The sequence below is a fragment of the Sciurus carolinensis genome, chromosome 3, assembly GCF_902686445.1.
Source record: "Sciurus carolinensis chromosome 3, mSciCar1.2, whole genome shotgun sequence".
NCBI lineage: Eukaryota > Metazoa > Chordata > Mammalia > Rodentia > Sciuridae > Sciurus > Sciurus carolinensis.
Genome location: NC_062215.1, coordinates 42932993 through 42960914, shown reverse-complemented (window position 1 = coordinate 42960914; position 27922 = coordinate 42932993). Strand labels below are relative to the sequence as shown.

The window sequence follows — 27922 nt, the reverse complement described above, 5'->3', positions numbered from 1 at the left end:
CTCTGGAAAGCTCACTTCTGTCTTTGAATCTGTCAATATTTGATCCTCCCTCTGTGTGCAGGGCTGGATCTCACTTGGCCCCAGCTCTAAGGATTGATTCATCTCAGTGAGACACCTCTGATGGCCTCATATAGTGACTGTAGCACCTCCCATAGAGCCCCAGGGCTTATTTACATGTATCACTTAGTCCTTTCTTCCAGTTCTATTACTCTAGTGCTTTGTCCCTTTATTTCTCCAATTTGAGTTCTTGTGGGGCAGGGACCATATTGGTCTCCTGCTTTGCAGTTCCCAGGCCTAACTCAGCACATGGAACATGGTAAGCATTTGGGGCATTGTGATGGAATAAATGGGAGGCTCTTGGAAGTTCTTGAAACAGGTTCCAGTCACTGAGCAGCTCAGCTATTAGAGATGAATCCTCTTAGTAGGAGGTACAGTTCTGTGTGGTGGCAGAGGAATGGCCCCAGAGCTCTCTGGTGGCTCTTTCTGGCTGCAGATGTTCAGCAGAGCACAGAGATCTCAGTTTCCCTCAGGTGGTTAGTGGTCACCCTGCCCTGGTAGAGGAAAAACCACCACAGGAAACAGGGCTTTTAGGCCTCAGTTTACAAAATGTCTGAGGACAAACTCAGGGCCTGAAGATTCCAGGGTCAACAGAGGGACCTTCTCTTTTCCCTACTGGCCACAATGGCCCTGGAGTCCATTGACCTCCCAAAGCCTTTTCACCAGAGCCAGGGCAAGGACCTTGATTCCAGTTCTGCATGAGACCCTGAGGCTCCAATAAGGTGGTCATTCCACCCGCTGAGGATGAATCGTTTACAATTCACAACTGTGCTCGACCCCACATTCGTCTTCCTATCTTCTGTCTTCTATGAAGTCCTCCAGTGGGCATAATGCTTTTTCCAAAATCCAGAGCACAGTGTCACACCAGGAGTAATCTGAGATTGGTGAGCCTGCAGGACCCTTGTGATGACCAACTCCAAGTTCCAAAATATGTGGGAAAGGAAACTGAGGCCTTCTTTCCTGTAGCCCCTCCTCCCAGGGCACTTGTTTTTGTCAAGTGTCCAGGCTGCTGAATATAGGGCCCAGGCCACGGCCTCCTTTTTGTATCTTGGATTGTTTTCTCTTTGTTTTTGGCTCTGCTGTGGATCAAAGCCAGGGACTCACCTGTGCCAGGAAGCACTGTCCCACTGAGCTACACCCAGAACCACCCTAATTACTCTCTTTGAGATGGCCCAGATCCCTGGGCACCTTAGGGACACCCCCAAAACTGAAATTCTGGCATCTCTCCCCCTTTGTATTCACAGGCTGTGTGGGGTTGGGCAGTTCTGTGCTTCAGGGTCCCTTGTTATTGTCCTCCCAGGATGAATGCAGCTGCATTGTGCTTGGTTCAGCCTGTCCTTGTGCTCATAGCCTGTGTGAGCTACAGGCAGCATATTCATGGAAATAATGCCACACCACACATGCCATCATTCCTGAAGTGTGAGAGCCTATTTCTCCCATCTCCTCAATATAAGAAAATGTAGTCAGCATCTCTTAGCCACAAGGATGTCAGGGAAGGGATGGATCTCCAAAGCAAATGTGAGGTGCTATAATTATTAGATATGGGCTTGAATGGGATCAGGTGAAGGCACCAGATGCTCAGAAGCATGCAAGACATCTCCAGTCTATGTCATGGTCAGATGGGAGCGTGTATGTTCCAGGAGAGAGAAGAGTCTGGCTTGAGTTCACACAGTGATTCAAGGAGAAGCTGGGGCCTCAGCTGGGATTAGATTTTCCCGCACTCAATAAATTCCACAAATACTAGTATTGTATGTGCACAAGAACATGAGAGAGAGAGAGAGAGAGAGAGAGAGAGAGAGGGGAGGGGCTGCTTTTTTCTGCAATGGAAGAACTAGAGTTGGTCGTAGATGCTGACCTGGACTGCATCAGGCAGTCACCTCACTGTCTGTCCCAGACTCTCTGGAGCTGGTTTCTATCCCCAAGCCTACTGCATACTCTGCTCTTACAGATGCTGCATTTAAGGGGGTTTAAAGGGGAAAGGGAAGGACAGAGTGCCACACAGTTCTGCTGGCTCCATGCAAGCTGATCTCCAAGTCTGCACAATAGTTTCCTCACTTCTCATCAGCTGGAGCTGTGGTCACTCTTAGTGCCAGAGAGGTGAGGAATGACAACCTTTTCATTTGGAGAGCAGCTTGTCCTATGAACTGAATCTTAGTTCTGAAGAAATGGATAAAGTAAAAACCATGTGTTCAAGAGCAGACTTTTTCTTTTTCTAAACCTCTAGATAAAGGGGAGGGAATGGAGTCTTTGGGGCATGTTGGGCAGTGGTTTGTCTGTTACCAAACTAGGCCTGTCATGGTTTCCTCACAGTTGCTCAAAAGAGATTTTCTTCATAAGGCAGCCAAGCCTGGTAGCCAGAGACCCCACACTCAAATTTGCCTCCCTGAATATAGGGATTGGGGACTTTTATGTGATAAGGAGCCAATGAAAGGTGATTCAAGGTGTGGGATTTAGGTGTCTGTGTTCACAGTCAAACTACATGGTGCTTGATGGGACAGGTGTTCAGGAAATGGCTATGGCAGCATGATCTGAGGGTGGAGGTTTTGGCCTTCTGACATCAAAATTCACACATGGATCGCTTGTGCAGGCCCAAGTGAATGAGTCGGGGTTCCAGTTGGTTTGAGCTAAACAAAAACCTGCAAATTTTGAAAAACCATTTAGGCAATTGTTAATATTGAGACCTGCATGGTTGAGTTGTTATATATAGTAAAGTTGGTGAGAGTTTTATATCTTTTAGCTCTGTGAATTGTAGAATTGGTGATAAAAGAGACAACTAAGAGCTTGTGAAATTAGAGTGTTTATACAAGTTTTCCTTCAGATTCATTGTAAGAGCAGAGCAAAGGAGGTGCCTCCCAATGTGATAGGTAGAGAGGAATGAACAAATTAGCAAGGACGTGGAAAAATTAGTACTTGTGAGGAAATGGTCAAGTACATAATTAAACAAAGGTAAGTTGAAAGAATATCTTTCTTTGCACCGAGTGTGTCAGAATGCTATGTAATAATGAATACTAGCTATGTTTGTTTATAAGAAATGCATGTCAACCAGCACTGTGAAGTTGGGCTGGCAGTGATTCAGTTTGTGGATGGTTACAAATTGAAGCAAGGCAGGATGGGCAATGTTAACATCAGACAAGGTGGACTTTAAGGTGCCAACTTGTGATGTGCTGTAGTGATGGAAAGAAAGCTATAGCAGAAATAAAGCAGTCAGGAGCCTGCATGAAGTAAGCAAGATGATGGTGAAAATTTCCCAAAGCCAAAGCTACTGGAAATGTCAGGAACCTCAATAGAAGCACATGAACAGGAGGGGTATCAATGCATATCTCTGAGAATTAGTAAAAAGAGAATGAATACCTTAGGTTTAGTAAGTAGATTTTTGCTTATACAAACACGAAATATACATGTCCCATGGAATCACAGCAAAAATTAAAGATTTGACCACAAAGGAAACCTTAACCACTACAGAGAACTAGAGGAAAGGCTGTAATTTTATCAAGATCTAATAAGATCAGTAATAAATAATAGTGTGACCAATAAAATAGTGCTTGGATATTAAGAAACACTTCTGGAAAACACTAGATTTAATCTGTAGAAAATTGTCAGGCATATTCAGAAACTGTTGAGAAAGTAATGAAAATAAGAGCCCTTTATTCTCATACTCCTGGAACATAAGCAAAACTCATCCAGTGGAGAAATTGGGCTTAGGTGGCCTCTATATTACTACATCAAAGCAAAAATAAATGGACTTGCATGTCTTAAGTATCACAAGATACTAGTTGGAATTAACTGATGAAGATAAAAACAAATTAATGAGCTGGGAAACAAAGATGTACTTACATTCACATATCAGAGAGGTGAGGCATCCCACCACGGGTTGGCCTTAAGGAGGAAACCTCATTTCATTGTGAGTTGCGCTTTCCTTGCAAAGGAAGAAGGGAGTAGCAGACACAGAGGAGATTCGGCATGAGAAAGGAGACCTAAGTACAAATCCAGAGTGTGTATGGGAAAGACTCATTCCCCAGGCAGAGAAGGATGATAGAGACACACCAGTCAGTACTGTGCACCCATCAGGTTGCCTGCACCTATGACATGCTTGCAGCACCAGCCTTGATGGAACGCGTCTGGGAGCATCCAGGAAAATTAAAAATGCAAATATTAATAGGAAACCTTACATAGGAATAAAACCATCAGGAAGTTCCAGGGTGCTTATGGAACATTGGGTCAAAACTGCTAGCAAATTGTTCTATCAACAGGAACATTTAGGTGACATTCATGTTGCACATTATTAACACTGGTATCAGCCAGGAGAAGGAACGTACTAAAGCTGTCCACCTGCACTGGAGGGATTCCATACCCTGGTGGGGCATTCAAAGATGCAGAAGAGTGACTGTGATAAGACCTGATTTGTTGGGGGGTGGGTGGGTTTCTTCTTCTTCTTTTTTTTTTTCCTGTCTTCTGCTGAACTATTGGTATTATTGTTTTGTTAGTCAGCTTTCCATTACTGTAAAAAATACCTGAGATAAATCAACTTACAAAGAGTAAAGGTTTATTTTGGTTCATGATTTCAGAGGTTTCTATGCATGGTCAGTTGACCCACTGTATTTTTCAGTATATCACAGCAGAAGGAAGAAGCTGAGGAATCCTCCAACATTGTCAGTCCAGAAAGCAAAAGAAAAAGAGGCTGGGGTCATAATATCCACTTCAATAGAATGAGCCTAGTGACCTGAATTTTTTTCCAGCAGGTACTCCTCTTAGTGGTACCACACCATGTCCTGAGAGCATTCAGTCTGGTGACAAGACTGAGATGGTTAAACCATGGGCCTTTGGGAGCACTTATCCAAACCACGGCATTGGTGCTGTCCACAGTGGCATCCAGACCACCATGAGAGGAACACATCACAGGCTAGATCCCCTTTTAAAATAATGACAACTCAGAATGTGTTGTGTATGCTTTTATTTAATTTTATATGTTATACAAACAGTAAGAAAAACATTGTAATACATAATGGAATATTCATGAGATGCTGGTGTTGAGGAAGGAGCAAACTGAGTGAGTATGAGCAAAAGCCTGAGCTAAAACAGGTTAAAACAGGTTAAAACATCTTAAAAACAGGTTTTTAAGATGGCAGAATGGAGGAGGTTGCTCTTCTGGCTGCTCTATGAAGTGAAACTAAGAAAGTGGACAGGCAGCTTCTCAGTGACATGGGTGAACCAAAAAAACAAAACAAAACAAAACAAAAAAACCCAAAAAAAACCGAGGGGAGGTCTTTACTTGAATTTAATATTGGACACTGAAAGTAGGTTGGGGACTCAGGAGGTTGGATATAATAAAATAAGGAAGAAATCTCAAGTGGCACAGCCACTATTGTGGCCAGGCCAGAAGCACCAGCCAGAGCAGACCCTCCATGAGAAACATGGAGGAATAAGGGAATTAAAGAATCCTGCATTTTTAGGAGACCTGAGGTGTATCTGGGTACACAGCGTTTAGAGACCAAGGACATTGCCTGACTAAACTGAAAGGCGCACGGCACCATATACTTTTGTGGGAAAGAAGTCACCGTGTCTCCAGGTGGCATGCAAAGAACAAAAGTGGGAACCATTTTGCAGCTGTGGTGCGTGGTGCATGGACCAGCCACTGAGAGAGTGAACCCAAGTCTGGCCCAAAATACAGGCCCAGTAAACACACACTGCACAACATAGTGTTCTTAAGTGACCAGGAGAAAATCAAATGTTGAGAGAGGTTTACACAGGGGACAACTAGACATGGAAACCCACCCAGTTCTACCCCTCACCCCCAAACCTGGGTGCCTGGAGGACCCATTGGGAGAGACAGATCTGGCAGGGAATTTGGAAGGGTGGGGGCAGAAGAGATTCAGTTTGAACACTGAACCCAAAACCAGGAAATGTGGGGGCCACAGGTGATACAGGGGACTAAGAATTGGCTCCTCCCCCACACAAGTGGACCCCAAGGGAGATGCCTGGGGTACAGTCTTCCAGCATGAACTGGCAGCTGCTGAGCCCTGGGGTGCACTGATTTAAATTCTCCAGACAAATTGGCATTCAGCAAAGAGCCTGGAGCCCACCTGAAGGCTAAACCCTGCCTCCAGGAACTCTGCCTATAGGATTCCCTCTCTCACTAGAGCAATCTGGAGGGTGATTCCCACATAAAACTGCTGAGAAGAATAGTTGAGAATCTACTGAACTCCAACACAAAGAATTCTTTAACTTTTCATTGAAATTGCTTTTTTTTTTTTCTCTATTTAGTTGTGACCTTAGTGGTACATTTACATTTATACATACTCATATTTTTTTTTTCACTTTTCTTGCAATTTCAAAGCTAGTTATTTTTCATGGATCAGTTTTTGAGGAGTAGGATGTTTGATTAGTATATTTTAGTTTAGTTTTGTATTCTATTTTTTAAATTTTCAAAACCATATATATATATATATATATATATATATATACATATGTACATATGTACTTATATACACATATATATGTATCTTACCTTTTTCCCTTGATTCTCTTTCTCTCTTTTCTTCCACTAACAGTAAATCTATATTGTTCCTTCACTCTTCCTTTAATGTTTTACTTCTATCTTCTCTACTCCTCCCTCTTAATCATCACATTCTATATGACTTCTGTTCTCCCTCCATCCACCATTTGAAATTGTAAATCCTGTGACAAACTTTCCATTTTTAATTGTAGGCAATAACGGATCACATAATTTCTGTTTATTGTAATAAACATTGTAGATATCACAATAGGAACTATTTGGTTTAATGCTGTACATTTTTTGCATTGGTTGTTATTATTTGTCTCCCTCTAAAAGGTGAGGTACTGGAATCCTTTAGGGACAAATACCTGAGGATGAACCTACAACCTCATATTCATACTGCTACATGGGTACACACACAAATAACATGAAAAAGCAAAGGAATAAATACCCTAAACAAACCAAGATACTTTGACAACAAAATCTAATCACACCACAGTGGAAGAAATGTCAGAGAAGGAATTTATAATGTATGTAGTTCAACGAATATGCCAAAGTAAAGGATGAAGTAAGGAGTAAAATCAGAAGGAAAATATGGGAAGTGAAAGATCACTTCAATAAAGAGATTCTGACAAAAAAGTCAAGCAGAAATCCTGAAGTAAAGGAATCAAGAAACCAAATTAATTAAATGGAAAGTATTACCTAGATCACTTGGAAGAGTTTCAGGCAATGAAGATGAAATACATAATCTTGAAAATAAAGTTGACTGTGGAGAAAAGTTGCTAAGAGACCATGAACAGGGGCTGGGGTTGTGACTCAGTGGTAGAGCACTTGTCTAGCATGTGTGAGGCACTGGGTTTGATTCTCAGCACCACATATAAATGAATGAATAAAATAAAAGTCCATTAACATCTAAAAAATATTTTTAAAAAAGACCATGAACAGAACTTCCAAGAAATATGGGATAACCTGTAAAGAACAAATTTAAGATTTATTGAGACAGATGAAGGCTAGGAGATATGAACCAAAGGAATGCACACTCCTTTCAATGAAATAATATCAGAAAATGTCCCAAACCTAAAGAATTAAATGGAACAAAATTCTGGCAAAATACATACAAAAACATATTAAGTGTACAACAATCAAGTGAGGTTCATCCCAGGGATGCAAGGTTGGTTCAACATCCAGAAATCAATAGACTTAATGTTAAGAATCATATGATTATTTCAATAGATGCAGAGAAAGCATTTGATAAAATACAACACCCCTTCATGCTCAAAACACTAGAAAAATAGATATAGTAGGAACATACCTCAACATTGTAAAGGCTATTTATGCTAAACCCACAGCCAACATCATTCTTTTTTTTGCTTTATTTTTTAAATTTTTAATTCATTTTTATTATAAACAAATGGGATACATCTTGTTTCTCTGTACATGAAGTAGAGGCATACCGTTTTTGTAATCATACACTTACAGTTGTGGCTGTATCTCTGTAGTATGCTGATTTTAAGTCCTTTGGGTATAGGCCAAGGAGTGGGATAGCTGGGTCAAATGGTGGTTCTATTCCAAGTTTTTAATTCATTCTGTTATTTTTTTTCTTCCCCTCTAACCCTCCCACACCTCTTATCCCTCTATACACTCCCTCCTTCCTCCATTCCCACACCCCATTATGTGTCATCATCCGCTTATCAGCAAGATCATTCTACCTTTAGTTTTTTGAGGTTGGCTTATCTCACTTAGCATGATATTCTCCAATTTCGACCATTTGCCTGCAAATGCCGTAATTTTATCATTCTTTATAGCTGAGTAATATTTCATTGTATATATACCACAGTTTCTTTATCCATTCATTAATTGAAGGACATCTAGGTTGGCTCCACAATCTGGCTATTGTGAATTGAGCAGCTATGAACATTGTTGTGGCCATATCTCTGTAGTATGCTGATTTTAAGTCCTTTGGGTATAGGCCAAGGAGTGGGATAGCTGGGTCAAATGGTGGTTCTATTCCAAGTTTTCTAAGGAATCTCCACACTGCTTTCCAGAGCGGCTGCACTAATTTGCAACCCCACCAGCAATGTATGAGTGTACCTTTTTCCTCACATCCTCTCCAACATCTATTGTTGCTAGTATTCTTGATAATCGCCATTCTAATTGGGGTGAGATGGAATCTTAGGGTAGTTTTGATTTGCATTTCTCTTACTACTAAAGATGGTGAACACTTTTTCATATATCTGTTGATTGCTTGTAGATCTTCTTCTGTGAAGGGTCTGTTCATATCCTTAGCCCATTTGTTGATTGGATTATTTGTATTCTTGATGTAGAGTTTCTAGAGTTCTTTATATATTCTGGAAATCAGTACTCTATCTGAAGTATGAGTGGCAAAGATTTTCTCCCACTCTGTAGGCTCTCTCTTCGCATTGTTGATAGTTTTCTTTGCTGAGAGAAAGCTTTTTAGTTTGAATCTATCCCAGTTGTTGATTCTTGCTTTTATTTCTTGTGCTATGGGAGTCCTGTTAAGGAAGTCTGATCCTAAGTCAACACGTTGAAGATTTGAACCTACTTTTTCTTCTATAAGATGCAGGGTCTCTGGTCTGATTTCAAGGTCCTTGATCCGTTTTGAGTCGAGTTTTGTGCAGGGTGAGAGATTGGGGTTTAGTTTCATTCTGTTGCATATGGATTTCCAGTTTTTCCCAGCACCATTTGTTGAACAGGCTGTCTTTTCTCCATTGCATATTTTTGGCACCTTTGTCTAGTATGAGAAAATTGTATTTATTTGGGTTTGTGTCCGTGTCCTCTATTCTATACCATTGATGTACCTGTCTATTTTGGTGCCAATACCATGCCATTTTTGTTACTATTGCTTTGTAGTATAGTTGAAGTTCTGGTATTGCAATACCCGCTGCTTCACTCTTCCTGCTAAGGATTGCTTTAGCTATTCTGGGTTTCTTATTCTTCCAGATGAATTTCATGATTGCTTGCTCTACTTCTGTAAGGTACGTCATTGGGATTTTAATTGGAATTGCATTGAATCTGTATAGCACTTTTGGTATTATGGCCATTTTGACAGTATTAGTTCTGCCTATCCAAGAACATGGGAGATCTTTCCATCTTCTAAGGTTTTCTTTAATTTCTTTCTTTAGTGTTCTGTAGTCCTCATTGTAGAGGTCTTTCACCTCTTTTGTTGGATTGATTCCCAAGTATTTTTTTTTTTTTTGAAGCTATTGCGAATGGGGTAGTTTTCCTAACTTCTCTTTCTGAAGATTCATCACTTATGTATAAAAATGCATTGGATTTATGAGCATTAATCTTATATCCTGCTACTTTACTGAATTCACTTATGAGATCTAAAAGTTTTCTGGTGGAATTTCCTGGTTCCTCTAAATATATAATCATGTCATCAGCAAATAGGGATAGTTTGAGTTCTTCTTTTCCTATTTGTATCCCTTTAATTTCTTTGGTCTGTCTAATTGCTCTGGCTAGAGTTTCAAGGACAATGTTGAATAGAAGTGGTGAAAGAGGGCATCCCTGCCTTGTTCCAGTTTTTAGGGGGAATGCTTTTAGTTTTTCACCATTTAGAATGATATTGGTGATGGGCATAGTGTAGATGGCCTTTACAATGTTAAGGAATGTTCCCACTATCCCTATTTGTTCTAGTGTTTTGAGCATGAAGGGATGCTGAATTTTATCAAAAGCTTTGTCTGCATCTATCAAAATAATCATGTGATTCTTGACTTTTAAGTCTGTTGATATGGTGAATGACATTTATTGATTTCTGGATGTTGAACCAACCTTGCATCCCTGGGATAAAACCCACTTGATCGTGGTGTACTATCTTTTTAATATATTTTTGTATGCAATTTGCTAAAATTTTGTTGAGAATTTTTGCATCAATGTTTATTAAGGATATTGGTCTGAAATTTTCTTTCCTCGATGTGTCTCTGTCTGGTTTAGGTATCAGGGTAATATTGGCTTCATAGAATGAGTTTGGGAGGGTTCCCTCCTCTTCTATTTCATGGAATACTTTGAGGAGTATTAGAATGAGCTCTTTTTTAAAGGTTTTGTAGAACTTGGCTGAGAACCCAACTGGTCCCAGACTTTTCTTTGTTACCAACAAAGAAAGGCGTTGATGACTTCTTCTATTTCATTACTTGAAATTGATTTATTTAAATTGTGTATGTCCTCCTGGTTCAGTTTAGGTAATTAATTTGTCTCTAGAAACCTGTTGATGTCTTAAAGATTTTCTATTTTGTTGGAGTATAGATTTTCAAAATAGCTTCTAATTATGTTTTGTATTTCAATCGTGTCTGTTGTGATATTTCCTTGTTCATTCCGAATTTTAGTAATTTGGGTTTTCTCTTTCCTTCTCTTTGTTAGTGTGGTTAAGGGTTTATCAATTTTGTTTATTTTTTCAAAGAACCAACTATTTATTTTGTCAATTTTTTTGATTGTTTCTTTTGTTTCAATTTCATAGATTTTAGCTCTCATTTTAACAATTTCCTGTCTTCTACTACTTTCGGTGTTGCTCTGTTGTTCTTTTTCTAGGGCTTTGAGCTGTAGTGTTAGGTTCTTTATTTGTTGTTTTTTTTTTCTTCTTTTATTGAATGCACTCCATGAAATAAATTTTCCTCTAAGTACTGCTTTCATAGTGTCCCAGAGATTTTGATATGTTTCTTTGTTCTCATTTACCTCTCAGAATTTTTAAATTTCCTTCCTGATGTCTTCTGTTATCCATTCACCATACAATAGTGTATTATTTAATCTCTAGGTGTTGGAGTAGTTTCTGTTTTTTACTCTATCATTTACTTCTAATTTCAATCCATTATGATCTAATAGAATACAAGGTAGTATATCTTCTTGTACTTGCTAACATTAGCTCTGTGGTATAAAATATGGTCTATTTTAGAGACAGATCCATGTACTGCTGAGAAGAAGGTGTATTTGCTCTTCATTGAATGGTATTTCTATATATGCCCATTAAGTCTAAATTATTGATTGTGTTTTTGAGATCTATGTTTTGTTCAATTTTTGTTTGGAGGATCTTCCAGTGGTGAGAGAGGTGTGTTAAAATCACCTAGTATTATTGTGTTGTGGTCTATATGATTTCTGGAATTGAGAAGGATTTGTTTGACGTATATGAATGAGCCAATGTTTGGGGCATAGATATTTATGATTGTTATGTGTTGCTGATTTATGCTTCCCTTAAGCAGTATGTAATGTCCTTCTTTATCCCTTCCGACTACCTTTGGCTTGAAGTCCACATTATCTGATAGGAGGAGGGATACTCTGACTTTTTTGCTGTGTCCATGTGCATGGTATGTTTTTTCCCCATCCTTTCACCTTTAGTCTGTGTGTATCTTTTATTATGTGATGAGTCTCTTGCAGGCAACATATTGTTGGATCTTTCTTTTTAATCCAATCTGCTGGTCTATGTCTTTCAATTGATGAGTTCAGGCCATTAACATTCAGGGTTATTATTGCGACATGATTGGTATTCCTGGTCATTGGGTTCATTTTTTTTTTTTTTTGACACGACTTGATTTCTCCTTTATTTGACTGTTCCTTTAGGGTAATTCCTCCGTTTGCTGATTTACATCATTGTTTTTCATCTCTTCCTCATGGAATATTTTGCTGAGAATGTTCTGTAATGCTGGCTTTCTTTTTGTAAATTCTCTTAGCTTTTGTTTATATTGGAAGGATTTTATTTCATCATCAAATCTGAAGGTAAGTTTTGCTGGGTATAATATTCTTGGTTGGCATCTGTTTTCTTTCAGGGCTTGAAAAATGTTGTTCCAGGCCCTTCTAGCTTTTAGGATCTGGGTTGAAAAATCTGCTGATATCCATATTGGTTTCCTCCTGAATGTAATTTGATTCTTTTCTCTTGCAGCCTTTAAAATTCTGTCTTTATTTTGTATGTTAGGTATTTTCATAATAATGTGCCTTGGTGTGGGTCTGTTGTAATTTTGTGTATTTGGAGTCCTATAAGCCTCTTGAACTTGATTTCCATTTCATTCTTCAGATTTGGGAAATTTTCTGAATTATTTCATTGAATAGATTATTCATTCCTTTGGTTTGTTTCTCCAAGCCTTCCTCAATCCCAATAATTCTTAAATTTAGCCTTTTCATGATATCTCATAATTCTTGTAGATTCTGTTCATGATTTCTTACCATCTTCTCTGTTTGGTCAACTTTGCTTTCAAGATTAAATATTTTTTCTTCAATATCTCAGGTTTTGTCTTCCTGGTGTTCTATCCTATTGGTTATGCTTTCTATGGAGTTTTTAATTTGTTTTATTGTTTCCTTCATTTTAAGAATTTCTGTTTTTTTTTCAATCTCTAACTCTTTATTGAAATGATCTTTGCTTCCCGTATTTACTCTTTTAACTGTTGATTGGTGCGATCATTCAAAGTCTGCATTTGCTCTTTCATCTCCTTGTTTGCTTCCTTGATCATTTTAATTATGTACATTCTGAACTCCCTTTCTGACATTTCTTCTGCCATGCCGTCACTGGATTTTATTGCTATACCATCTATGTTTGGGACATTTTCTTCCCTTGTTTTCTCATATGGCTCATTTATTTACCCCTCTAGTAGTGAAACTCTGGGATAGTGCAGATCTCCTATATTGACTAATATTGTCTCTGTAGGTTTCCAATAACTCACCTCTTAGCCTTCAGTAGCCTGAAGTCTTGGAGGAACTTGATAATATGGTGCTCCACTAGGAAGCTGCCCCTCTAGGGGTGGGGGCCTTCGGGTGGGGTATATTCCCTGTCAGTGGACACAGGTGCCTCCACTTGTTGACTGATGGTCAGCCAAAGGATCACTAGACTGCAGACTGGGGCTTGTCTGATCTGGGTCTGTGTCTCTGGTTCTACTTCCCTGGTGGGAAAGCCTTGTACAGCGGGGAAGACTTACCTGGTGGGGAAGTTTTGCTGGGCGGCTCTCCTCTGAGAAGTTCCCTTTGGTTCAGAACTACCACCTGGACTGGGAAGCTCTCCTCTGCAATGTTCCCAGGGGTCCTGACCTACCACCTGGGTGGGGAGCCTGGTCTTGCGAGTGATTCTCTTGCTGAGTGGCCTTCCTCTGCTGTGTTCCCTGGGGACCAGAGCTACCGCCTGGGTCTCGGACCCTCACTCTGCATCAAGGTCCTCTAGCCTCCTGTAGGTGTCTCAGGAAGGGAGCTGCCCTTCCAATGATGATGGCCATGCCCTCAGGAATAATTCAAAATGCCTGCACCAGTCTATAAAGAAGCCTCTGGCTAGCTCTGTGATGCAGGAGGACTGGCTGGTCTGCCAGCTTGCTCTGCAATGGCGACAGACCTCTGTATGGTGGTCAGGCAGGGTCACTCTGTGACGGTGTCTGTCTTTGGCCTGGTGGCTGGGCGGGTTGGCTGCCTGCTGCCTAGTTCCGAAAGGAAGGCAGGTGTGTGCCTGTTGGGACTAATGACACGTTAACTAACTCAGGCTGACTCCTTACTCCCTGGCGAGTGAGCAAGATCAAGGTTCTAAGGCGGTTTCAAAGGTTAATGATGATAAATCGGACCACCATCAGGGACTGGTTAAAAACAGTTCTGCAAACCTGATCAGTTCATGCTTGCCATATAGTCCTATGGGGGGGGTCCCATATAGTCCTATGGGACCCCCCCCCTCCCCCCCCCCCCCCCCCCCCCCCCGTGCCTTGCTGACCTGTAAGCTGATTGGTTCCCGCCTAGCCTCCACCCTACATAAAAGCTATGTGACTTCCTCAATAAACGAGTTCCTGCTGTGACGGGTCTCCCTGACGTGTCTAATTGTCTTCCGCCCGGAGGGCTGGGAGCGGGCAGTCAGTCGGCCCTACCTATCCTGGTCTGACCTTGTTGGGGAGCGTCCCGTTCCCTTGTCGCTGGTCGAGAAGAGCAAGGGGGCTTAAGACCCCGACATGTGCCCACCTGCTACCTCCTTGATGCAGGCAGCCTGACTCACCTGCCAGCTAGCTCCGTGACTGTGACCAACCAGTGATGGCGCTGTCCTGGGTGCAGGGGTCAGGCGGGGTCACTCAGTCACCAACATCATTCTTAATGGAGAAAAACTGAAAGCATTCCCTCTACAAACTGGAACAAGACAGGGGTGCCCTCTCTTGCCACTTCTATTCAACATCATGCTTGAAATATTAGCCAGAGCAATTAGACAGACAAAAGAAATTAAAGGAATATGAATAGGAAAGGAACTCAAGCTATCACTATTTGCTGATGACATGATTCTATATTTAAAGGATTCAAAAAAACTCCACCAGAAAATGAATTCAGCAAAATAGCAGGATATAAAATCAACACACACAAATCTAATGCATTTCTATTCATAAGTGATGAACCTCTGAAAATTAGGAAAACCACTCCATTTACAATGGCCTCAAAAACCAAAAAACAAAAACCAAAAAACCAAAAAACAAAAAAACACTTAGAATCAATTTAACAAAAGAGGTACAATGAAAACTACAGAACACTGAAGAAAGAAAGAACCCTAGAAGATGGAAAGATCTCCAGTGTTTTTGGATAAGCAGAATTAATATTATAAAAATGGCCATACTTCCAAAGGCACTATACAGATTTAATGTAATTCCAATTAAAATCCCAATGACATTCCTCATAGAAACAGAGAAAGAAAAATGAAATTCATCAGGAAGAACAAAAGACCCAGAAGAGCCAAAGCAATCCTGGGCAGGAAAAGTGATGCAGGAGGTATCACAATACCAGAACTTAAACCCTACTATAGAGCAATAGTAACAAAAATGGCATGGTATTGGCACCAAAATAGATAGACCAAAGGTACAGAATAGAAGACAGAGACAAACCCACAGAAGTACAGTTGTCTCATACTGGACAAAGGTGCCAAAACATACAAAGGAGAAAAGATAGCCTTTCAGCAAATGGTACTGACAAAACTGGAAATTCATATGCAGTAAAATGAAATTCAACCCCTATCTCTCACCCTGCACAAAACTCAACTCAAAATGGATTAAGGATCTGGGAATTAGGACTGAGACCCTTGAACAAATAGAAGAAAAAGTAGGCCCAAATCTTCACTTTGGCTTAGGACCCTGCCCTCTTGCATCTGTCTTTATTTCATTTAACACAATGACCTCACGGTCTATCCATAGTGTAGCCTGTGTTACAGTTTTTAAGACGAATAACATTCCATTGTATACACATGACACGTTTTGTTTACCTAGTTATCACTTAATGGACATTTGTGTTGTTCCCAAGTTAGCCAATATTATTGTGAATAATATTGTGATGACCATCAGTATCTGTTTGAGGCCCTGCTCTCAATTCTTTTGGATATACATGCAAATGTGGAACTGCTGAGTCACTCGGTAACTGTAATTTTAATATTTTGCGAGTGACCATACTGTTTTCTAAGACAGCTGCACCACTTTACAATGGGCCACATAAGCAGCCCACTCCTCCTTGCCAAGAAGCAGCAGTGCAGCAGTGGGGGAGCTGCAGAATGGCAGCCTGGGCAGGCTAGAGCACACCGGGGTCCAACTGCATTGTGGACTACCTGCTGCTGCCTTTAGGCCAGTGCCAGCAGGTACCATGGTTGCTGTGTATTCACATGGGCTGCAGCCACAGAGCTCTCCATGGTGGCACAGGCATGAAGTGCAGTGAGCCTGAGATCCAGCAAGTCAGGGCTGAGACAAATCAGGGCATGCTGTACTGTTGCACTGAGGCAGCCTGGCCCACTCCAAAGAGCACCACAGCTTGGAACACCAAAGCATCCACCATCTACCATCCAAGGACCTCAACCTTCCACTCCCCAGTGACCAGCAGGAAAGCTGCAGTGGGGAAGACCTGAAGGGTACTGCATGGCATTGGTACTTTTCCAAACCCTGATTAGCATAAATGTGTACCAAGACTGTTGACCCAAGTGCTATATAAACCTAGCACAGTCAGGTGGCAACCCCTTTTGAGTCCCCTCTCACCTACAAGATGTAAGTGGAAATGTTCTGTTTCTATTCACACTTGAATAAATCCTACTCTTACATTCACTCCTGCTTGTCTGTGAATTTCCTTCTTTGAATTTTTGAAACGAGAACTCAGAAAGACAAAATTGGCAGTGAGTTTCTGGGGTCTCCTGCCACACTGGAGGGCATAGCCCACCATTTAGAACTGCAACATGTTCTCAGCTGCAGAGCCCTACAATTTACAAAGGCCCCATCTCCAGTTTCACACTGGAATGTAAGGATTTCAACTTCTCTACTGTGATCATCCTGAACCAGGATGTGGACACTGAACCTCACCCTGCTACAGGTGCTGATCCTGGGACTGAGGGCCAGGACATGTGAGGAGCCCTAGTACCCACTTCCTCTGACCCATTCCTCTAGTTGGAGGAGCAGCAGGCCCAAGGAGGGACTTGACCCAAGGCACACTCTTGTTAGGGTGGATTCTTCAACCACTTAAACTTTCAAGGAGCATCTCCTTTTAGAGAACCCATCTTCTAGGGGCCACCATGCAGTCACACAATTCAGTCCCCCAACACAGCCCAGGCAACACAGCTGGCTTTAATGGTGGAGTGCATCAAAGCTTCACTTCCTTGGGCTTAAATGAAGAGCAGGATGAACTCACTACTGCACCTGCCATGGGGCTGAATGCTGAGTGACTGAGGCTGGACGCTGACCTGCTCATGCAGAGAGAGCAGCTTTGCACTTGCTGAGCAGTGGCTCCAGAGGCAGGGACTCAGAGAGTTGGTGGCTGCCTGGTGTGTGCAGGAAGTGCTCTCCCCAGTCCAGGTGCTGCTGTCCAGCCCTGGAGCCCCAGTGAGCACCAGAGGTAGGGTAGCAGGGCTGGGAAGGAATCCTGGGTCCTCAGAGTTCCAGTCACTCCAACTTTTGTCAAGCCTGCCTTGATGTCACCCCTCAGATACGGCTCTTCTCCTCTGTCATCAGAGCCTAGTACAGTCTCCTAGAATCCCCTCATTGATATATTTCCTTTTGCCTTGAGTCCTTCAGGCTCTATTTTGAAGCAATCATCTTTTATCTTCAATTTATCTAGATATAACTAGGAGGATTAAAAAAAGTTTCTAAGTGGAGCTGCTCCGTTGAAAGCAGGATTTGGGATCTAGTCTCAAGCATCTCCCCTCATTCCCATGACTTTCCCATCATCCTGGAGAAACCCCTCCAGGGAACCTTAGGGCAAGGAGAAGCCCAGCACTCTGGGGCCCTGCTGCTTCCAGGAGTTACAGGTCACACCTCTGTTTAAATTTATCCTTCTTACACCTGTGCAGTTTCCTAACCAGTGTTAACGTCAAAGGGGTTTTCTGGTCACATTGGTTGTGGTGGTTTGGATGTGCTACTGGTAGCTCTGGGTCAATTCATACAAATAAAGACGATTCCAGCTGCAGCAGCCACTGCACCTTTGGAGACACTGGCCTGGAGGAGGCAGAACACCTGTGAGAGCAGTTCCTGGTTCTGGTGCCTCTTTCTTGTTCCCTGGACCTGAGAGGCCTGGTGCACTGCCTTGGGGCTCTTCCTCAACTTCCTCCCTCTGCCACTCTGCTTCTGCTCTTTCATGTTTCTTCCTGGCTTAGACCTTTACCTCTGCCAGGAATGAGCCTATTTTTAACCTGGCTAAGTCTGCTTCTCATTCTTAGGTCTAGCTCAGTGGTTTCAAAAGTAAAAATGCCATTCCTGAATTTTCCAGATAAAATTAATGATCCTCTGCTCTGTTCAAAAAACAAGAATACATCTGGTATGGAAAACAACTTGGGCCTATTAGTCCAGTCAGGAAAAACAACATGGACAACAGTGGGGTCATCTTAGCAGGAGATTTGGAAAGATTTCTCTGACAGGATTTGGGATTGTGTTAACTAGTTTTGGGGAGAGTTCAAGGAAGAGTTTTCTTCTAGAGCACATGCTCTCAGGAAGCAGAGAATTCTTAGGGTGACCTTGTTACATCTTGTCTAGAAGAGGGGGGAATGAAATGAGGTGAATGTGGGTTAGGAGACAAATAGTCACTTACAGTTAGCCAGATTAGGGGATGTTGGTGACTTCTTTGAATAAAAACATGTCCAGGTTTAAATTATGTTAGATATTATTACAGAATAGGTTTTTTTTTTTTTTGGTATGTTTTGCTTTTAGTTTTTTTCCTGGTCACTTGTGCTTTCACACTGATCTCGTTGGCTATTGCTGCTCTGTGAAACTGGTTATGTTCCACAGAGACAGCATGGCCTATCTATGAGTGCCAGCTTGGGGTCTAAGTCCAGTATGAGTCGTGTCCTTATAAGAGTAGATGGAATGCACAGACCCAAGTTCCTGTGAGTAAAATGCCCTGTGGCAACTGAGGCAGAGAAGGAAGTGAAGCAGCTACAAGGCAGGAGGCACCAAGCATGGCCACAATGACAGGAAGCTGGAAGAAGTAAGGAAGGCTTCCCTTAGAGACTCTCCAGGGAGAAAGAACTTGCTGAAACTTTGATTTCTGACTTAGAGCTTCCAGAACTTCAAGGGAATAAACTTGTTTGTTTTAAGCTGTCCAGTATGTGGCCCGTCATTTAGGCAGCCCTAAAAAGAATCATACAAACACCTACTATATGTTAGGTCCTGGTGACAATAGTGGAGAAGGTCTAAGACCCTTGTCCTTAAGAGCTCAGTCTAGTGGGTGAGACAGACTTGACCTTCCCTTTCCTTGCTCTGAAGAGAATCCTTTTCCCCAGACACTGCCTGGTGAGGCTTCACTTAGCTTGGCATTGAAGACCCCTACTCACCACCCTGCCAGCCTCTCTGCTTTCATATCCCTTCTCCCCATTTGCAGGTAGAGCTTCAGAAACACTGACACTTTTTGGGTCACTGTACAGGCCACACTGCTCAGTGCCCTCCCTGATAAGCAACAGCAAAGGTCCCCATCCATCTCCCCTCTAGGCTGCAAGAACTAGATGTTATTGGTTTAAAGAAATATTTTTTTCATTGCTAGTGATCAAACCTAGGGCCTTACACATGCTAGGCAAGTACTCTACCACTAAGCCATATTCCCAACCCCTCACCACTATAGATTTTTAAAATCACTCTATTGCTCAGCCAAGTGCCTGGCAGAAGTGCCTAAAGACTACTGAAGAAAATGAGGTTAAACAAATGTAAGCTGGACACGGTGACCCACACCTATAGTGCCAGCTACTTGGTAGGCTGAGGTAAGAAGACCCCTTGAGTCCATGAGTTGGAGACTAGGCTGGGTAATATAGTGACACACTGGGTCAAAACCAAAACCAAACAAAACAAATCCAAGCCAGGTATGGTTGTGTGCACCTGTAATCCAAGCTTCTAAGGAAGCTGAAGCAGGAGGATCTGAAGTTCAAGGCTACTCTGGGCAACATAGTGAGACTGTCTCAAAACTCAAACACAACAACACAAAATCTGAAATGAGCACAAGAGATCTTTTTGAGGCCATGAAATGTTCTTAAATTGAATAGTGTGTTACAAAATTCTGCAAACTTACTAAAAATCACTGAATTCTATACATGATAACAGGCAAATTTTGTGATATGTAAATTATGGCATGCAAAATTGTTTTCTGAAATATTCAAACCTACTTGAATGGCTAAAAGGTGAAAAATACAAAGTGCAGCCAGAATGCAGTTGCACCACCATTGGGAGTGTTAATGGGTTCAGTTGAAATATCTGCTAATGGGAAAGAAATATATATATATAGCCTTAATTCCACTCAGTTATATGTCCCATGTGCTTATTAGGTGTTTGTCACCGTGACCAAAATACCTGACAGGAACAAATTAGAGAAGGAATAGTGTATTTTGGTTCATGGTGTCAAAAGTTCGGTCCACTGTCAACTCCCTTGCTATGGGCCTAAGCTGAGGCACAGCATCACGGTGGAAGGGCATGACAGAGGACAGCTGTTCAGCTCATGATGCCTAGAAGCAGAGAGAGAGGGAAGAAGGGGCACACTTCCAGGGTTGCCTCCAGTGACTTACCTCCTCTAGTCATTTCCCACCTCCTCTAGTCATTTTCAAACCCAGTAAGTTTATCAAATTAATCAGTTAGGTTACAGCAGGAGGATCACAAGATCCAGGACAGCCTGGGAAACTTAGGAAGATACTGTCACAAATAAAGAAAAAAAAAAAAAAAAAGAAAAAGAAAAGGACTGGGGATGTAGCTCAGTGGTAAAGCATCCCTGGTTTCAATCCCAATAACACACACATGCACAAAACCATGTCGTAGAGTTATAATTTGTACATCATAAAATGTGATCATTTTACATTGCACGCTGCCAAGCTTTATGAGACTCTAGAACTTTTATGTGCTTGTGAAAAGTTCTCTCCCTCATTTTCACAGGTCCCAGGCAACCACTGATCTGCTTTCTGTCACTATAGATTGATTTTCATTTTACCTTTCCTAGACTCTCATAGAAAGGGTCTCACATAGTGTTTTGGTCTTTCCTGTTTTCTTTCACTCACACAATTTTTTTTGAATGCTGGGGATAAAACCCAGGGCCTTGAGTTTGCTAGACAAGCACCCTACCACTGAACTATACCCACAATCCAGCTCTCACACAATGGTTTACATTAGCATACACAAGCAGGATTCCATTTTATGAATACATCACCATTTGTTTATTCATTTCTGGACCAAGGGATATTTTAAATGTTAAAAACAGTCCAAGGGACATTTGGGCTGTTTCCGATTTTGGAGCTTATGTTTAATGCTGCTGTGAATATTCACATGCAAGCTGCATGCTGAACATTAGTTTTCATTTCTCTTGGATAAGTACTTAAAAGAGGGAGTGCTGGGGTTAAGGAAAGTGCATTATGATTTTATAGGAAAGTAAGACACTGCTTTCCAAAGCACTGAGCCACTGTAGGTCCCCACTGGCAGTGTATGAAGATTCCCTCCACATCCTCACCTTTGTGTCAGTCAGTTTTCTGTCTCTGTCATAAAACACCTGAGACAAAAAGATAACTGAGCTCTAACTTTAAAGGAGGAAAGGTCTGTTGTGGTTCATGGTTTCAGAGGTTTCAGTGCATGGTTGCTTGGCCCCGTTGCTTTGGCCTGTGGCAGCACCGCACAGCAGAGTGGGAGCCCATGGTCAGGAAGCTGTTCACCTCATGGCAGCCAGGAACCAAAGTAAAATACAGGAAGGGGCTGGTTTCCCAATATCCAGTTTTAGTGCTCACTCCTGATAACACAACTTCCTCCCACTAGACCTCATGCACTAAAGGTTCCACTACCTCCTAATAGCACCACAGATTGGGGACCAAGGCTTTGACACATGGGCCTTTGGGGAATGTTTCCGATCCAAACTATACCAGTCTTTTTTTTAGCCATTCTGTTGGTAAACAGTGTGTCATTGTGTTTTAAATTTACATTTTTCTGAACGCTTACTGACACTGAGCATCTTTCTATGTCTTTTTTTTTTTTGGTTTTGGGCATTGAACTGAGGGGCACTTAGCCACTAAACCCTAACCCCACCCGCTTTTTAAAAAAAATATTTAAAAAATTGTCAATAGATCTTTATTTATTTATATGCAGTACTGAGAATTGAACCCAGTGCCTCACACATGCTAGGCAACTGCTCTACCAGTGAGCCACAACCCCAGCCCCCAGCCCTGTTTTTATTTTATTTAGACAGGGTCTCACTGAGTTGCTGAGGTCCTTGCTAAGTTGCTGAGGTTGACCTTGAACTTGCCATTCTCCTGCCTCAGTCTCCTGAGCCACTGGGATTATAGATATGCATCATTGCACCTGGCTCTCATTCAAAACTTCTGATAAATTTGATTTTATAGAACAAAGAGCTGCTAGTTTTTTTTCTGAAAACATTTTTCTTGTCTTTTTACCATGATTCTTATTTTAAAAGAGTAAAAATGTATTTTAATAACGTTTTGATTGTGGCAAAGAGTAAACTATTCTATTACTAAAAAGATAATGGCAAAATGAAAAATTTAAAGATTGTTTACATAAAAGAAATTTTGGCATTTTTGTACTCAGGTTTATCAATGCCTTCTGCACAACTTTTCCCATCTTATGGCTGGCATTCTTATTTAACTGGGACTTTTCTTTTTTAATTTCTCAAAGCCCCATTGATTGAATCATATGTATTCCTTTTGTTCTTTCTTTTTCTTTTCTTTTTTTGTGGTTCTGGGAATGAAACCAAGGGGTCTTGAACATACTAGGGGATCTTTCTACCACTGAATTCCTTCCAATTCTGCATTATTTTTGAATTATCAAAATGTTCTTAAGCTTTCCTTACTTAAATTCATGACTTTTACCTATATCATCAACATTGTCTTCTAACTGGCAACTTCCAGTGTTCTTTCAGTTAACAAGCTTTAGCTAAAGTAAATTTCTGCAGTAACCTTGGGCTATATTCCTTATTTCCTTTTCATATATGGTTATAGAAAGAAAGCTAAATGCACATTCTCTCTTTGCATAGGTTAATAAACCCCTTTCACTCTCCCATAAAAAGCCTCCCCACCCCCGCAGTACTGGGGATTGAACCTTGGGCACTCTACCATTGAGCTACACCCCCAGCCTTTTATTACAATTTTTAGACAGAGTTTCACTGAGTTGCCCAGGCTGTTCTAAGCCTGCAATCCTGCCTGAGCCTTCTGAAATGCTGCGATACAGCTGTGCACCACTGTGCCCAGCACTGAGGTTCTCTTTCCATCTCTGAAAAGTTAGGATTCTAACATCTACCAACAAACACATACTTTTTTCTTTTGGTGCTGTGGATCAAATGTAGAGTACCCAGCATGCTAAAGCACATGCTCTACCACCAAGTGACACCCTGAGCCTCAATAATACTTCTTGTAATTTAACTTTCATGTTTTCATTTGTTTATAACACAAAAAATGCTCTAATTTAATTTTCTTTAGTTTAAAATAACTGAAAAAGGTAAGTGAATTCAGTATTGCGTTTTACATGCTATAGGCTGTTGGCAGATGTACAAATTAAGCCTAAAAATAAGATACAAAATAGTTTACAATTTAAAACAGAAGTCTCACTTAACTGAGTCAAATAAATTTATATCCAAATGCTGTTGTCTTCATTTAGTAATGAACTTCTAATCCAAACATTGAAGGATCAAGAAGGCAACAAACAGGTGCGTAATTAAACATTCCCATACCTATCATCTTAAATTAGGAAAGAGTGAGCCTGAAATTGCATCTAATGCTCTCAGTCACTATTATGGAATGCTTGATTTTAACATTAAATGAAGAGCCACATTAACACTAACCCTTCATCTGTCACAGATGTCGAAACTGTAGGCTCAAAACTGACCCTGAACATATCAAACATTGAAAGACATTGTCACAGAAAGACATTGGTTGTGTGTACAATTGGAAGATAAAAATTAAAAGTCAGGATTTCTTACCTTGTGCAAGCGTTCCAAGAACAGTGCTTTGTGGTAAAGTTCCACGGCTTCTTCCGCCCTGGTCATGTTTGGCTTCCCTGTGATGAAAGCCTGAACCTCACTTAGACTCCCCACAGAGGGCTACGGTGCAAAATGGAGAGGTGCACCACATCAGTGTACATACAGTGTGCTATCACTTTAGCTTTTTTTTTGGTATAATGGACTCATCTAATATAATTCTTGTGGGAGTCCTCAAGTTTGGTCTGTGATTTCTTCTTCAGTCTGTATCCTCCTTTGTAATGAATTTCAAAAAAAAAAAGGGGGGGGGAAACTGTGCAGAAATTATAGCCTTATGGACTTTGAGCTCTTCTTCTAAACAGTTCTGCTTTCCTCCAAAAGCTTCAACCAGCTCAGAGTCTGAAGAAAACTAGGGATGACAGCACAATAACACATGTAATCAAAGAGTCCACATGTATCTACATCAAGGGAATTAGGTGTTCCAAACTCTTCACAAAGCTGACGGAGGATATTGACATTATGAAATCCTGAGGCCTCCATTCCAAACTTACCTATAAAGGTAGTGTAACAAAGCAGAAAACATGGGCATATCAATACCAGCTGTACTGATGTCCATTATTATCTCTGCCCCATACTTGGGTGAGGAAGAAATCAGTGTTTTAAAAATGAACACCTTTTTGCCAAAACGGCACAATGAACGGGAAAGCAAATTTCTTGAAATATTAAGTCTACATCAGTACAATAACTGTGTTTATGATGATCAGCTATATCTTTTTGCAATGTCCAGGCTTCTGGTCTAGCCAAACTGGCTTATAGAGAAAGCTCCTTTAAGGCTGAAGTTCCCTCATATTCCTCCACTAATGCATTGCCATCTCTAACACCCCATCTAGAGAGGAGTTCTCACATCTGCTTTGTGTAATAGGCAAACCCATTAGATTTTCAATGCTTCATAAACTTCTTTTTGAGGGTGACAAGGTCAGAGATTCTCTCTTTTATTTATTTATTTATTTTTGTCTCATGGTTTCTCATGGTGTGCCAAGGCTGTACAATTTTGATTCACAACCACAACCTTGTTGATGAATAGGATGATGAGAATAGGATGATGTCCCTAAGAAGAAAATGAAACACATGAAGATTTGTTTCTTTTTATCTAACATACATTTTCAATGTAACATGTTTCAATGTTAAAAAATGTTACAGACACTCCTGGATCACTCAAATAAATTTTATTTTTACAAAGCAACATAAAAATTTCAGGGCTGGGGAGATAGCTCAGTCAGTAGAGTACTTGCCTTGTAAGCACAAGGCCCTGGGTTTGATCCCCAGCACCACAAAAAAAAAAAAAAATTCAAATAACTCATTTTTTATATTAAAAAAGAAATAGAGACAAATAGAACAAGTCAGTCAAAATGCCTTTGCTTCTCTGGTAATCAAAGGCTGATATCATGGAGTTTAATTATGAATGTTTAAGAAATGAAACATAGGTAGATTTGTAAATTATATCACTTGTATATAATTGTGAAATGTTTCTTTTTCTTAACTACACTAGGCTGCATTTGGATAGGCAAAGTAAATGGACCAGGACACATAAATGGAGATTGCTAGTTTTCCCAGGTAACTAACTGGCAATTTTGGTTAAAGCACCTGAAGAAAATGTCAATTGTGCTACGAGCAGATTGTTTATGATAAAACCCATAGGAATCAGATTTATGTGTGTTCAGGGGGGAATCTAAATGCTGTAGAATTATGATCTACAATAACTTTCCCATAGCTCAATTCTCTTTTCATCCACAAAGACAAAACACAATTCTTATAGTTGCAAAAGAAAATCCAGTTAGCAAAACTGAAATTTACCTTTAAAAGTCAGGTGGGCCTGTGAGTTTCACGCTACCCTCGGGGAACATGAATGAGGACAGTTAGATGCATTAGCACCCATTTTCTTCAGTCACTCAGGCATTCCATCTGCTGGTTCTTCAGAGTATAATCCCAGTGGCCTTTATGAACTTTCAACCCTGGATTCAGCAGCTTCTTATCATCCATTTCTTGATACAAAACAAAAGTAATTTTATTTATTTTTTTCAAATGTATCTCAAGTCACACAGAAAAAAGGCAAGTTTACAGAAAACTGCTTTCATTGCAAATAATGATATGCTGTCAAGTTCACACATAAAATTTTCAGAAAATGTAAAGGAACCATTAAAATCAAATTATGACTGTGCTAGCTGCAATTTTGAACCATAAAATGTACCAGTTATGAACTTTCTAAGACAGCAAAAAAAGAAATGTCTGAAACTAATTTAAATTATAGTTTTAGGAAGAGTTTTAAAACACAGAGAAAAGTATTTTTCAATTTTTTAAAATTTATTTTTATTGTAAACAAATGAGATACATGTTTCTGTTTGTACATGGAGTAACAGCATACCATTTGCGTAATGATGTTTGATTCATTCTGTTATTTTTTCCTCCCCCCCTCCCACCCCTCTTTTCCCTCTATACAGTCCCTCCTTCCTCCATTCTTGCCCCCCTCCCACCCCCCATTATGTGTCATCATCTGCTTATCAGTGAGATCATTATTCTTTGGGATTTTTGAGATTGGCTTATCTCACTTAACATGATATTCTCCAATTTCATCCATTTGCCCGCAAATGCCAAAATTTTATTATTCTTTATAGCTGAGTAATATTCCATTGTATATATATACACCACAGTTTCTTTATCCATTCATCAATTGAAGGGCATCTAGGTTGGTTCCACAGTCTGGCTATTGTGAATTGAGCAGCTATGAACATTGATGTGGCTGTATCTCTGTAGTATGCTGATTTTAAGTCCTTTGGGTATAGGCCAAGGAGTGGGATAGTTGGGTCAAATGGTGGGTCCATTCCAAGTTTTCTAAGGAATCTCCATACTGCTTTCCAGAGTGTCTGCACTAATTTGCAGCCCCACCAGCAATGTATGAGTGTACCTTTTTCCCCACATCCTCTCCAACACCTGTTGTTGCTTGTATTCTTGATAATCGCCATTCTAATTGGGGTGAGGTGGAATCTTAGGGTAGTTTTGATTTGCATTTCTCTTACTACTAAAGATGGTGAACATTTTTTCATATGTTTGTTGATTGCTTGTAGATCTTCTTCTGTGAAGTGTCTGTTCATATCCTTAACCCATTTTTTGATTGGGTTATTTGTATTCTTGGTGTCGAGTTTTTTGAGTTCTTTATATATTCTGAAAATTAGTGCTCTATCTGAAGTATGAGTGGCAAAGATTTTCTCCCACTCTGTAGGCTCTCTCTTCTCATTGCTGATAGTTTCCTTTGCTGAGAGAAAGCTATTTAGTTTGTATCTATCCCAGTTATTGATTCTTGCTTTTATTTCTTGTGCTATGGGAGTCCTGTTAAGGAAGTCTGATCCTAAGTCAACAAGTTGAAGATTTGGACCTACTTTTTCTTCTATAAGATGCAGGGTCTCTGGTCTGATTCCAAGGTCCTTGATCCATTTTGAGTTGATTTTTGTGCAGGGTGAGAGATAGGGGTTTAGTTTCATTCTGTTGCATATGGATTTTCAGTTTATCCCAGCACCATTTGTTGAACAGGCTGTCTTTTCTCCATTGCATATTTTTGGCACCTTTGTCTAGTATGAGAAAATTGTATTTCTTTGGGTTTGTGTCCGTGTCCTCTATTCTGTACCATTGATGTACCTGTCTATTTTGGTGCCAATACCATGCCGTTTTTGTTACTATTGCTTTGTAGTAGAGTTGAAGTTCTGGTATTGCGATACCCATTGTTTCATTCTTCCTGCTAAGGATTGCTTTAGCTATTCTGGGTTTCTTTTTTTTTTTTTTTTTTTTGCGGTGCTAGGGATCGAACCCAGGGCTTTGTGCTTGCAAGGCAAGCAACTCTACCGACTGAGCTATCTCCCCAGCCCTATTCTGGGTTTCTTATTCTTCCAGATGAATTTCATGATTGCTTGCTGTATTTCTATAAGGTACATCATTGGGATTTTAATTGGAATTGCATTGAATCTGTATAGCACT

General features: G+C 40.6%; 1 pseudogene; it reads right to left on the bottom strand.

Annotated features, from left to right (window-relative positions):
- Nucleotides 1-25832, bottom strand: part of LOC124979310 (BTB/POZ domain-containing protein 7-like) — a 32304-nt pseudogene extending 6472 nt beyond the window's left edge.
- Nucleotides 25833-27922: the final 2090 nt, after the last annotated feature.